General features: G+C 36.9%; 1 long non-coding RNA gene across 1 annotated transcript; it reads left to right on the forward strand.

Moving 5' to 3' along the window:
- The first annotated feature begins 1,533 nt into the window (after window positions 1–1,533).
- LOC309889749 lies at window positions 1,534–5,943 on the forward strand. Its single transcript, XR_014319316.1, has 3 exons — window positions 1,534–1,853; window positions 3,337–3,456; window positions 5,826–5,943. It is a non-coding gene; the product is annotated as an uncharacterized lncRNA (long non-coding RNA).
- The last annotated feature ends 4,358 nt before the right edge of the window (window positions 5,944–10,301 follow it).

The raw sequence follows: 10,301 nt of genomic DNA on the forward strand, positions 1-10,301 counted from the left end.
AAGATTTCTCTTTGTGTGCTAGAAAACTTGCTTTACCCAACACTTGCAGCTTCTATGCTGTTTTCTCTTGCAAACAGACCTATATAAAAACACCAAGGGGGGGAAGTGTGTACACCACGTACATATGCACACAGAGCTGTATTTCAAAGCAGCTTACATATGACTGCCTCTTTGTGCATGGTTGCTCTGGTGATGATATATAGTTTCCTTACATGGATAAATTAAAACAAACAAACCTCGCCCATCAGCACTGATGCTGTTCCTCCTCTCGTCTTCACAGGGCAGTTGGAGTGGTGCTTTTAAGATTATTTAGGCATGAAAAGCTGCAGATAGGCAGACTTCAGAAAGTGTTGGAAAATACCTAGTTATCTGAACCTAGATGGCTTGATGCTATTAAAAGTACCTTATTTATAGCTCTGTTGCCTAAATACCTTTTCAAATCTAGCATGATACAAGTACACAACTCCACATCTTCTTCATTTTCTTTTGGGGCTTTACAGAAGTAAATCACATCTACTGAATTCTGCATAGTTTTCTTTCATTATTCCTCAATAATGAAGTCTTCTGCTTACCTTACGCTGGATGGACCAAAATAAAAGGAGAAAAATGGAGAAAAAGAAACTAAAGAGACATAGAAAAAAAAAAAAAAAAAAAAAAAAAAAGTGGTACAAAAATGTTTCTGGCCTAGCTTTTTGCAAGCTTCCCTGAAGACTTTCCAGGGAGGATTTCCAAAAGGCATCAATGTTCTCCACATCACAGAGTGAAGGGAGAGAAATCTCCAGTGATGACGAAAGGGTAGTCTGAGCTGGAGGCATGTGATTATAATAAGTATTTAAAATAGCAAGCAAGAAATAAACGTTACAGTAAGAACAGTAACAGATACAGTAAGAGTAAATGTTACAGTAAGAGAAGAGAAGACTTTCTGTCTTTACCAATTTTCTCAGCCACCTATTACCAGAATATTCCATGGGCTTTTACGTTACAAGTCTTTCAGTCTTTGCTTACATATGGGAAGTTACAGGCCCTGACTGCAAGTTCTACTGCTGCTGATTTGCCCCTTCGATCCTGACAAAAAACAGACTCTTAGGGAAGAAGACCCTCAGCACTCTGGAAAAATCATGCCTTGGGAGAAAGTGAAGGGCAGGAAAGTAAGCTATACTCCATCATTTCACCCATGAGTTCTTAGGCTTCTTAGGGTTCTTAGAGCCTCCATAACTCAGTGAAAAGGGATGATTACCAAGGGAATGTCTGTAATATTACCCCAGAAACTCCAGCCAAATTTTTCTTTCCTTATTCTTTGGGAAAAAAAAAATGGTGTTGATCTCAGATTGTTTAGCAAATTTATTTTCATTAGAAACTTAAGGGAGTATTTTTAAATAAATGTTTAATATTTCTGTGGACTCTGGAGTGTGCTTCCTTCACAGAGGTGTTAAATTCCCAGCCCATGTACGGCAATGTGTGGAGGGTGGACTAGCTTATCTAGTCTCTGCCTAAGACATAGTCACAGACAAAATCTCTTTGCTCAGACAGCAGTGTCAAAACTGACTCTATAACTATTCCTATGGCAAGGCAGGACAGCACGAAACAAATGGACATCTAAATAGGAGGGGGTTCCAGGTGCCATAGAGCAAAGAGGAAAGTCTTTCTGGGTACAGCAACCAAGAATTATCTTGTGCTTCTCTTGATGGATTTGCCATGGTATCACAAACATACAGAAAGCATCTGAAATCCTGTCTTTGTCATCTACAACTGAGATCTCACTGGTCATAAAGAAAATTCATCTATGCCAAGAGGACACTGAGATTACCCATGACCACCTCTTGATGCCTGAGCACAGCTACGTATTTGAAAAGGTGGGTCAGGAACCTGGAAAATTAGATAAATGCAAGAATCAGGGGAAACAATTTGGATGAAGTTTGGCCGATTACTTAATTGAAGCAGATGAAGAAATCTCATTTAGGAATGAAAGAATCTGGAATGATTCTATTTTATTTTTTATCACTTATCATATATCTTTTTTCCAATTAGAAATACTTCCAAGATATGGCTGATATTCACTCTAGCAGCTAGACTAGAATCCCTTTGTTTGTTTTTAATTGTATATGTGTTTTAGGACACATATACAATTAAATGTATATGTGTTTTAGGACACATATACAGTTGGGACCAGTTGGGACTTGTGGAACAATAGGATATTTATGTTTCCCTCCTCATTGTTCTCTTAACTTTTGAATTCCTCAACTATTCCGGTTCAATTTAATGAGTTAAAAGGCTCTTTTATGCTCAGGTAAAATGTATATGTTGTCCATGTGTTGGCTAAAACATGCTAGTAATCTAACAAAATCAAAGCAGGTATAGTTAAAGCATGAGATTTATGTGTTAAGGTTAAGCCTAATATTGCAACCTTGTGAAAACATTCCTCTTTTACTCTTGTATTGTTTGTACTGTGCATGGCATGCATGCAGATTATGCTCTAGAACTGTCCTTCGCAGAGGTATGCTCTCCTGGCTTGAGTGTCACTATTGACTGGTGCAACTGACCTAGGCCTTTCAGGTTAGATCTGTGTCCTTCCCAGTTTTGAACACTTGGACTCTGCCCCAGGGCTGGAATCTAAACTGCTTTGGATTGCAATGCAATTGAAAAAGGAGAAAAAAAAGCAGTAGCTACAGCTGTTCAGTGCCAAGCCAAGTTTCCAACCATATGTACAATCTCTTCTTAATACCCTTGGAGCTTTCCAGGGCAGCCTTTCACGTTATCTGATGAGCTTTTAAAAGAACAGCTCTGATACAAAAATCCTGGTCTTTGAGCAATATGGCAGCTGCATGAGGACCTTGAAAAATTTGGATCTTTCTTTTATGGCATCTGTACTCCATGGCCTGAAGAATTTAATAGCAGAAAGCCAATGTTTATGCCTAGGGGGCCTGAAAAAATGTTATGTGAAGCCAAGTATTACAACGTCAAACAGCTTTTCTTTGTTTTATTGTCTTTAGATCTATATTAGACAGCTCATTTAAAAAATCTACAGTTCCAGAAACTAAGTTATTCACTGCTTTGAAATTCAAAATGACGCTATTTTTTTCCATCTTTTTGAAATGCTTGTTGAGATTGGTCAGAATCTCAACTCTTTTACTTCATATGCTTTACCACACAATTTGCCTTTTCACTTCATCTTTTCCCTTAAATATTTTCTGCTTGGCAACTCCTTGCAATCTGACTTCAGGAACCCTTCATGGGGTTGTTGTTGAAAGTGTTCAACTCCCTCTGCTCAGCATGTTCATTCCATTTTACCTGTCCTATAGTCTTGTATTATTGTTGTTTAACATTGCTGTTATACAGTTCTTAGATTTTTCAGTTGTACTGGATCTTTGAAAGCTGGCAGGATGAATCGCTAGGTTTCCAGTCTTTAACGTTTATCTCCCCTTGGATCTCACCATCTGCTCCTATTTGGCAGCGCAGGTAAATGATATATTTATTTTTTTTTTCAACTTCCTTTCATTTACCCTGTTTCCTGCAGATATTTAGCTTATCTGTTTCCTCTTTTTCTCTCCACAAATCATTAAGGAGGAATTGGTGGCAGTTACTGAACAATATCAGATGAATATGACTGAAATTTCTATGGTGGTTTCTGTGTTGTGGGGGTTGCTTGAGAAAGTAGTTGTTTTTTTTCCTTTTGTCAGGTTTATGTCTGTTGACACATGTTCATGGAGCATAGTGAAATGAAATCCAGAATGTTAAGATTATTTTTTATGTTGGTCTTTTGTAGTTGTTTGTTTGTACCTTTCATTCAAGTGTATGCTACCTAACTTATTATTTTTACCTTTATTTCTCAATGCCATATCTTTGAGCTCATCAGCAAATCAAATAACCCTTTTTTAGAATGCAGGCTTTGTTCTGTGAGAGTTCAGTCTCAGTGTAGCCCAGTCCCAAGATAGCTACAGTTACCAGAGACAACCATTCACTTAAGACAATGGTCATGCAATGTAGTTTTAAACTTTGAAGATGGTATTATTTTGTACTTTTTTTTTTTTTTTTTTTTTTTTCCCAAAATTTTTCTGCTCTGTATTCAGTTTCTGATTGACTGGAATGTTTCACTATATTTAGCTTCTGGAGAGCAAAATCTCAAGTGAGTCTCAGTGTGACTCAAACAGTGATCTGTTACACGTTCTGTATATGGCTGAAGTGAAAGAGAACAGTTAAACATGGAATGGGAAAAGAATAAAGTTTGTTGTTGTTGTTTTGTTTGCTAGTTTGTTTGTTGTTTTTTGTTTTCCCTTGTATTTATTTTCCATATCAAGAAAATCAATTTTGAAAAGTTGTTTTCAATTTTGAATGTGCTGTACTGCTATCCTAGACACCAGTGCATGTAGACATTTAGAGATAAAAATGCCATTCTTTCAAAGTCAGAGATACCATCCCTCTTGTGCACAGCATTCAGTGAAGGTCTTTAGTAATGTTATCTTACAGTATTATTATTTTCATTATTTTTGAAAATTAGCATTGAAGTCAAATAGAATCAGCTGTGGTTTATGCCTTAATGAGGTACTGAGGTGCAGATGAGGATCTGCTTCATAAAAGGATTAATCTGAATGAAAACCCACCTGTTCTTCCCTTTTGTCATTAGTCAACTGTCCTCAGACTCTCTTCTCAGTCAAACCTATGAAATAATTTGCCAGTTGTTGCAGTCTGTCAGCTATGCCTGCTAACTAGAAGTCATTTTCATATAACAGCTGTCCCTCTGTAGCTTTTGTGTAATTACTTGGTTGTCATTCCCCTTCCAAAACCAAAACCCACAGCCATTTGGCACTCTTCTTGTAAAATGCCCCAGACCCGAGCTGAATCAAGGCTTACTGTTATTCTGGGAGCTTGGGCCTTTCCAGCAGCAGGTTCTAGGATTTTCGGTCATTTCATTTAGGTCATTAGGTCAGAGTGATGCTGAACTGGCAATGTGGATCTTGCATGATGGCTGGTAATATTTTATCTGCTGTGTGGCTAAACAGAGGGTTTGATTTTCAGCTCTGTCAGCCAAGCATTTTTTCCCAACTACTGAATTAATTTTTAAACTATGCTGTTAAGGATTTTACAATGATCCCTTCTATTCCAGCAGTTTTTGGCAGCTACTATAACTTCATGCAAGACCATGAGATCCTTTCAACAGCTTAGCAAGAGGTACTCATACACTCTGACTAAAGCCAAAGCAGTTGTACTGGATTTTACAGCAGAGTATTGGCACAGCCATTTTTTAAATAATAAATAGCTCCTTAGACTTTGCAAACCGTGACAGTATTTGTTCTCCGGGTACTAATGATTTCCTGATAATTGCCGTCTTCAAAAAATTTTCAAGCAGCTACAGGCTACCCTAATATGAAATGACTTGTATATTTTTTAGACTGCATAATGTTTTTCATTCTTTCCATTTCCATTTTTCCATTTGGGTGTCAGACAACTTCAATGTCCCAAAAATATTCATTAAAGCACTTCAGACGTTATTATTTGAAAAGAAAAAAAAATATTTCCTGATTACACCTTTCCTTATTTGACACAAAAAATCTTGTCTGCTTATATTTCCTCCAGCTTAGACTAATGGCTCTTCTAGTTGATTAACCTAGCAAAATGTTTAACTACACTTCAAGCTCTGTGTGAAATTCTGCTGTCAGAGTGAAAAATAAATAAATAAATAGATAGATAGACAAATAAGGGAAAAAAAAAAAAAGAAAGAAAGAAAGAAAGAAACTAACTCAGTCTTTATTCAGGGCTTGTTATTCATGCCACAAAAGATAGATTTCAGGGCTCTGCTAATATTCTGTTATGTTGTCTTCTCTCATCAGGTCTGGATCATATTTCAGAATTGGATCTTGTTGAATGAGACCATGTTTCACATATTAAAGTAGTGGGTAACTGAAATAAAAATAAATACCTGAATCACACTGTGTTCTCTCATGTTCATATTATCTATGGGGTGCCTATTGCTCCGCTGCATGAGTTACACATTGATACATCAAGGCATTAGCAGAGGAGAGGAAGAGCAGCATACACTAAGGTTTCTATTTCACTGCTCAAAACCACACTGTTGTTCAGATTTATTTGAGTCCACTTTAAATCTCTGTTCTCAAATGACTTTAAGTAAACCAAAATCAGAACCACCACACTATCCCTAAATTCGCTGTATCACTTGAAAACAATACCCCTAGTTAAATCAAGTTAAACCCTTGGTGAAAGGGCATAGCCAGACATGCTGTTTCTGCTGCAGCTGGCTGGGATAGGAGATGAGTGACTTCATTTACACATTCTCAGCTGGTTCAAATTTTCTGGCTTAGCTACATTTGTAACTGCTCAGAATAACCTATGCTTACTTGCATACATTTTATGTTTTCTATTTTATTGTGACACTTTATTTTACAGAAACTAGTGAAGGTGTCACTTCTCATAGAGTTGTGCTAGCATCTCTTGGGGAACAGGAATGAAACAGAGGAAGAGGTAAGCAGATGAGGACAGTGACCTCTTAATCAAGTTAAGCTGTAGCCACAGCACATCTGACTGTGATCTGAACAATCTTAATTAAAAAAAAAAAAAATACTAATGTTGACATGTGGACGGCCAGGAGCCAAAAATGAAATTCTGCACATGCTGAGGATGAATTTTCCAGGTTGATGAGTTCCATCCTATGTTTTTTCCAGGAAAAATTTGTACTGTTCATGGTCCACATTAAAGCTTATTTGGTCTGTTGACCTGCTACCCTTGAAAGCCAAACATCCTGTAGACTTCATGTGAGTTGGGATTTTATTTCAAGCAATATTCCTATGAAAAATGCTCAAAAAGTTGGGGTTATTTAGCCTAGAGAAGAGAAGGTTCCAGGGAGACTTAGAGCAGCCTTTCAGTAGTTAATGGGAGCCTGTAGGAAAGATGGAGAAGGACACTTCATCAGTGTGACAGGACAAGAGGTGACGGTTCAAAACTAAAAGATAGTAAATTTAGTTTAGATATAAGGAAGAAATTCTTCACTATGAGTGTGCTGCGGGCCTCGAAGAGGTTGCCCAGAGAAGATGCAGATGCCCCATCTCTGGAGGTGTTCAAGACCAGGTTGGATGGGGCTTTAAGCAACCTGGTCTAGTGGGAGATGTCCCTGCCCATTGCAGAGGTGTTGTAACCAGATGGTCTTTAACACCTCTTGCAACCCAAAGTATTCTATGGTTCTGTGATTCAACTAAGCAAAAAAAAAAATCACATAAAGTTTCTGACTAATCCTTCAAACTGGCGCCTTCCCCACTACACACCCTGTTGATATCCCTGTTATTACCCTGTTGTTTAAAGGCACATCTGTACAGAGTGCTGGCTTTGTTTGTGTATGGAAGGTAGAGAATGACCTTATAGGTTAGCATAAGAGGGTTTTCTGTTTTCTACATCTTAAACATCTGTCCCATAACCACAAAAGTTTTGTGTCTGAAGTCTCCATTTCCCTAGTGGTAGGTGGTAGCAGGGGAAGATTTCTTGTTCCTTTTCTTATGCAGACTTTGCATTCACTCTAGCTGTCTGCTGGCAATCAACTTTTTCCTCAAGTTAAAAGGCAAGGCTGAGAATGATAGAGGGTGAAGCACTAATGCAACTTAGATTATTGGAAGATTTTGCCATTGGCAAAAGTGAAGGTAGGTTTTTGTTCTTCTTCTATAGTCTTCTGATCTCTCTTTTTCATCTCATATAACCCAATTGTGTTCAATTCCCTGCACATCCTGAAGAAAACTTGTCAAGTGAATTCTGCCCTTTGCTTTCCTAAAATCACATCTTTGTGTTCCTGCTTTCCTTTCAGCAGAGAGTTCTGTTTGTTTCCTGATTTTGTTCTTTTTGTATCTTTTTGAAAACTAGGGGAAAGGCAGACTAATAAATTAGACCGTTTGCCTGTCTGGCAAGGGAAATGGCATGATTTAAATGTGGCTGAGCTAAAGAAACACTAAAACCTCCAGGAAAATTCTAACATTTGTTCAGATATTTTTATTTATTTTTGGAGTTGTGGAATATCCATGATTTTCAGTGTTTTGACCTTTACTTTGAAGAATGTCGTAGTTGTGCCAGCAAACTCAGCTGTCAATATTTTCATTTCACACCTCTTTATAGAAGTTCATAACTGACCTATAAAATTACACATACTGAGCATATGTGGTCTTAGGCAGGAAAAGATTTAATAAATAAATACATAAATACAAATGTGTCTGTTTAAAAGTTATAAAGCTACAAAAGAATGAATGAAGGAAGGAAGGAAGGAAGGAAGGAAGGAAGGAAGGAAGGAAGGGAGGGAGGGAGGGAGGGAGGGAGGATGGAAGGAAGAAAGAAAGAAAATGAATTAAACTGGTGATTTCAAATGCATTTTACAGTCCTGTAATTTAAAGGCAAACCCATCAGGTTTTTCTTCTTTTAAACTCAATATGATTAACCTCTTAGTCTTTAATGTGGACTGATGGAGTGCATGTGGCCATTATGGCAAATAATCACATTATTGCATTTAGGAAATTAGCTACTGTGTGCTTGTGGTAATTTTGTCTCCATGAAAATAGCTCACAAATTTTAAGCAGGCAGACTTATTATAGAAGTCAGTTCTGCTTTTAGATACACACCATCTTTGTGTATTTATGTAGATTTGTCAGAGTGTATTTGAAAGGATCTTTGTTAGCCAGTGTTAATATTAGGAGTTTTTGTACCGAAGGACTGGGGAAAAGAAGGAGTTAAGAGTTAAACCTCTTTCAGAATGCAGTAGCTTTCAAATTGAAAACAGGTAACTTTTAAAAATTTTAAAAAATAAATACTGAAAAAGTATTTATGCCGCAGTAATTTCCAAACTTGTAGGTTAAAAATAATGGTCTGTAAACGTGGTGATAAAATTCACAGGAACTTTAATCTTCAACTCCCCATATAGCCTCCTTTCATGAAGTATTGGGACCACCCAGATACCTGTGCTTCTGTAAATTTGGCATGAAATGTTATTTTTCGCAAAACACAAATCATGATTATGTTATGTCCTGAAACTGAGTTCAGTTTAGCATAATGCTGTAAGGCAAATACTCAATTCTACAAGAGGGAAAAGGAACAGTGGGTTATATGGCACACAGGTGAGAAGAACATCTTGTACCATGATGATAGTGTGGCTCCATAAGCTTTCTATCTGCCTATCTGCCTACTATCTGCCAACTCTTCCTATCTGCCAAATACCAAGATAGGGTGAAAAGACAGAAAAGCAGCATGTGTCCTTTGGACAAACTCAGTCAGAGGGAGGTGTTTACTTCCAAACATAAAAGAAAAGGAGCCTCTCCGATTATTATTATTATTATTATTATTATTATTGTTATTATTATTATTATTATTATTATTATTATTATTATTATTATTATTCCAGGAAATGACTCTAACCAACTAATCCAAGCTGTTGGTTTGAACAATGATTCTCCAGGAAATCTCTCCCAGTGGTGTACTGTTCAACAATCAGTCTTAATGGCAAGAGTGGCAGCACAGGTCAGTCTTGTGCTGGTCTTGTGTCATCCTGCTTCATACAGGGAGCCCCAGGCAGGGTTAGGCAACAACGGCATGTTCTCCATCATGTCCTCTTTGTTTCCATGTGTGGAACAGTGAATTGATCAGGTAAAAGTATATATTAAAATTTCCAGAGGGGAAAATAAATAAATAAATAAAACATGGTGTTGCCTCAGCCTTGAATGTTTCTGAATGCCTTAGTGTTTCAGTTTGCAATGAAATCCTAAACTCTACTGTGCATTGCATGGTTTTGCATTTCAGTGAAAAGAGTTCACACAGTTCAAGTTCTAGGGTTACATTAATAAGGCAATATGTTGAAAATATATAGTGTTTCTAAATAAACTATAGTAATTTTGTGCTTGGAGTGTATGACATTTTGGTGTCATGACAATCTTATGAATATCTTTTTTACCTTAGTTTTGCCAGATCACCATTTTAATGATCAACTAGTTGATCCTTTTTATATCATGTTAATTCTCTTATGGATGTGACTTAGCATACTTTCTATATAGAGCATTACAGGATACACTAATAAGTCTCAAGAAAATAATGAGCAGAGATGTCATGTAAATTTGTTTGGAAAAAAATATTCTTTATCCCACAATATATTTTGCAGGACCAGGTAAATATTTGTTAACTCAAGGAAATGATTTCCAGTATTCCGTTACCCTTTCTTTACCCCTTTCTTTAAAATATACAGTTTTTGTTGTTGTTATTTTTCTTTTTTCTTTTTTTTTTTTTTCTCTTTGCACAGTCCTGTGATATGAAATAAGGTCTAATGTCAGCCT

Source organism: Aythya marila (genome assembly GCF_965140915.1).
Source record: "Aythya marila genome assembly, chromosome: Z".
Lineage (NCBI taxonomy): Eukaryota > Metazoa > Chordata > Aves > Anseriformes > Anatidae > Aythya > Aythya marila.